The 3812-nt window shown below is 35.8% G+C and overlaps 1 pseudogene; it reads left to right on the top strand.

Annotated features, from left to right (window-relative positions):
* Positions 1–3812, top strand: part of LOC116852297 — a 16878-nt pseudogene that overhangs the window by 10391 nt on the left and 2675 nt on the right.

The raw sequence follows: 3812 nt of genomic DNA, 5'->3' as shown, positions 1-3812 counted from the left end.
CACGACAACGCTCGACCACACGTTGCCAAAGCCGTCAAAGAAATACTGATGCAGCTCGAGTGGGAAGTTCTCCCACACCCAGCGTATTCACCAGACTTAGCTCCTTCGGACTATTACTTGTTCCGGTCGATGCAGCACGGCTTGGTGGATACACACTTCAGAAATTACAAGGATGTGCGAAAATGGATCGACGAATGGATTGCATCAAAAGACCAATCGTTCTATCGTCGCGAAATCTTCGTTGCCCGAAAGATGGGAAAAATGTATAGCTAGCGAGGGAAAATACTTCGATTAATGTATTTTTTGCTTTTGATGTCGAAATAAATGAGTTTTTTAAACAAAAAAACCGCAGGAACTAAGTTTACCACCTAATAGTATTAATTTGAACTTCTTAATATTAGTCAGGTAACGGTTTTATCAGCTATAATACTGCGAATAACATTCATGTCATTTTATTAAGGTCTTTAATTAATTCTTTTACTTGTGTTGCGTTTGTTTTGTAAACTTTGAGTTTTTTTATATCACTGAAGAGGGTTCATGATTGAGCCGAAACGTTTGATTATTTATATTGAGTATTTATGTTCAATAAATATTGCTCTATTTCCTAACACAAGGAAGGTTTTACCCATATGGTACATGGCACTATTTATCCTGTGCTTGAACTCGAATTAGCCCTTTTTCCTATTATTCAATTGATATCATTGTTATTGAGTTCTTATTTTCTTTCTCTTAATTTACTAAATGAGGATATAAAATTTGTCGCGCTGCATTGAATAATATTAATTAACTGTCCATTTCGTATTCTTCATAGAAATATGTACGAAATTTATACAAATACGTATATACCGATGTCATCTGTCTTTTTTGTGTTTATTCAATGTTGATATCCTGATTTTGAATCTTTATTTAACAGAAATACCTGCAGAAATGACTGTAAAATCATACTCTAGTTTATCCGATTATTATGATTATGAGCCAAACCCTGAGTTTAATGGTACAGAATTACAAACTACTTCCAACAGTGGTAGTATATCCAATAAAATTTGCTTTCTTTTTAGTTTGTCATGTTTACTTAGTGTTATGCGTAATTGTTTTATTGCAGCTGTACCACATGCGGAACAGAAATTAGATTTGGCAAGTAGCGGTACAAGTACTGCAATAGATTGGTTAGAAGGACCAGTGATCGACGGCACAATCGAAGAGAACTATGAGGAAGCTTTGGTAGATGCTCCAGTTATTGAATCTTGTGTGCGACCTTTAACTTTTTGTTAGTAGGCAGTAAATATCATAGCATTCAGGGCATAACAGGTGAATTATGTATAGAGAGAACCTTGTATAGAGAGTTTGTTAAATTGCATGAGTGAAAGAGGAAAAGGAATGTAACAATTGTTATATTTAGCTTCTTAAGTAGGTTGCATTAACTTCATGTAAGATTCAATCTCCTGTAGGAGTTCGGAAACATCATCCGTGTACTTTTTTTCTCTTTTTATTTCTTTGTAGTATCTCTTGTACTTCAACGGAGTATTTCAAGTACACTCAAATGACATTTCGCACTACAGGAGGATAATAATACTGGTCAATAGGTAATTTGTCACATGGATTTTTTGCTGTATTTCAAATTATTGGGTGTACAACTTAGTTCGGTCCGTTTTCAAAAGATGGCTCTAGGTGCTATAAATGGTTGACGGCGACAGCTGATTTTTGCTGTATCGTGAAGTGTCAACATCTGTCAACCAAATATTGTATACAAGCCTTTGAGTTTTGCACAACAAGTTTAATTTTTACTGCGTTGAAAATGTCGAGTTTCGTTCCAAATAAGCACCATTTGCGGGAAGTTTTGATTTTCTGTTTCAATTGGAAGAAAAGTGCAGCTGAAGCGCATCGAATGCTTGTGGAAGTTTATGGTGAATCTGCACCGTCGGATAAATCTTGCAGAGAATGGTTTCGACGATTTCAAAGTGGTGATTTTAGTGTTGAAGACAAAGAGCGTTCGGGTCAACCGAAAAAGTTTGAAGATGAAGAATTAGAAACATTACTCGATCAAGATTCGTGTCAAACGCAAAAAGAGCTCGCAAGAACATTGGAAGTTACTCAACAAGCTATTTCGAAACGACTCAAAGCCGCGGGATACATCCAAAAGCAAGGAAATTGGGTCCCATACGAATTGAAACCGAGAGATATCGAGCGACGATTTTACATGTTCGAAATGTTGCTTGAACGGTACAAAAAGAAGTCTTTTCTGCATCGAATCATTACCGGGGACGAAAAATGGATTCACTACGACAACCCGAAACGCAAAAAATCGTATGTAAAGCCCGGCCAACCGGGAACATCAACGCCGAAGCCGAATATCCATGATGCCAAGGTAAATTCCTGTATTTGGTGGGATCAGAAGGGTGTGATCCACTATGAGCTGCTAAAACCTGGTCAAACCATCACGGGAGACTTCTACAGGCGACAATTGATCCGTTTAAAGCGAGCTATAGCCGAAAAACGTCCAGAATATGCGACCAGACACGAGTCCATAATCTTTCACCATGACAACGCTCGGCCTCATGTTGCTGTTCCGGTTAAAAACTATTTGGAAAATAGCGGATGGGAAGTTCTGGCTCACCCGCCTTATAGCCCAGACCTTGCCCCTTCCGACTACCATTTGTTTCGATCGATGCAGAACGCTTTGACTGGAATACACTTCACTTCAGAACAGGGTATCAAAAATTGGCTCGATTCATTCTTGGCTTCAAAAGATGAACGCTTCTTCCGCGACGGAATCCATAAATTGCCAGAAAGATGGGAAAAAGTAGTGGCTAGCGATGGACAATACTTTCAATAATGTATTAATTCATTTTATCATTCAAATAAATGCGTTTTTCAAGCAAAAAAACGGACCGAATTAAGTTGTACACCCAATACATGGATTTTTTATGTATTTCAAATATAGTTATAGAATCTAAAAATAAACTCAGTATTTTTCTTTTATATTCACAGTTATTTTTGTGATAGTTATCTGATATTTAATATATTGTAAGTGAAGCATTTTATTCAATTCCCAATTCATATTAATTCTGTATTTTTCATATTAAAGTACTATCAATATTAAATATTTTGCATAAAAAGTTTTCTCATTTAAACAATATATCTAGATAAGTAATTTTTCCTCAATAAAGCACAAGATATGATAAAAACAAATAAATTGTTTTTTAAAAGATCACAAACGATGGAAGAAGATTTCTACGTTTTAAATTAGATAAACTATGTCTGTATAAATAAAAAAATCAATTTTCTTGAAATTTAAATCATATCATTGAAATATTCTGTATGATAGAAAAAACGGTTACATATGTAGAGTTTGATGTAAAAAATACTACATACATCACGTAATTTGATCCATGTGGCAAGTTTTTTTTATAGACCTGTGTAATCATAATCATTATTTATCTTGTTTATTAGATATACTTTTTTTCATAACTATACCCAGATAACCAAATCTGCTCGAGCAAATTTTGCCCAACACTTGACTACAAATTTTGCTGCCAAAATGTCATCAAATTGGACACAATATCTGCTAAATCAAAGGTTGTTGGCAAATTGACGCCAAATACCGAGCAAGGTTTGTGCGGCGCAGTTTGACGTTAAATTGATGCCAAATACCGAACAAAGCTTGATGAAATCTAACGCCAAATTGACGCCAAATACCGACCAAAGTTTGTGTGGCGCAGTTTGGCGCCAAACTTTGCTCGGTATTTGGCGACAATTTGGCATCAGATTTTGTCACCAAGCTTTGCTAACAAAACCTAAACATATTGCGGACG

Source organism: Odontomachus brunneus, unplaced genomic scaffold, assembly GCF_010583005.1.
Source record: "Odontomachus brunneus isolate Ranch 3 - 2012 unplaced genomic scaffold, Obru_v1 Obru_scaffold_212, whole genome shotgun sequence".
NCBI classification, from domain to species: Eukaryota; Metazoa; Arthropoda; class Insecta; order Hymenoptera; family Formicidae; genus Odontomachus; species Odontomachus brunneus.
The sequence above is the reverse complement of the archived record's forward strand: the minus strand, read 5'-3'. Positions and strand labels throughout refer to the sequence as shown.